Here is a 451-nt window from a genome sequence, read left to right on the forward strand (position 1 = left end):
TAATATAACAAGTTTTAGATGTTATAAGAATTATTCATTACATCATATATATAAATATACGTATGTATGTATAATTTTATAACATAATTTTTATTTAATATATATTTGCTACTATAATTTTATTATATGTACAATATTTTATTCTAAAATATCATTTTATTTCAACATACATAATTATTTATGTATCCACACATTTGCAATTTTTGTTTAATCAATATAAATATTGAATTAAATCATTTGTATTTTGATGTTAAATTTAAAATTTAACATTTTTCCATATAACTCTCGAATGATATATAATATAAAACCGAGCGCATATGAAAAATAAGTATTTATTTAATAATAATATTATTAAAAAATATTATTATTTTATTTGAACTCACTATACCGGCAAACGATATAGTGCGTCCGATTTTAAGGCAGGTACTAATTTAATATACATTATATTAGC

The sequence above is a fragment of the Drosophila ficusphila genome, unplaced genomic scaffold (assembly GCF_018152265.1).
Source record: "Drosophila ficusphila isolate 14025-0441.05 unplaced genomic scaffold, ASM1815226v1 contig_219, whole genome shotgun sequence".
Lineage (NCBI taxonomy): Eukaryota > Metazoa > Arthropoda > Insecta > Diptera > Drosophilidae > Drosophila > Drosophila ficusphila.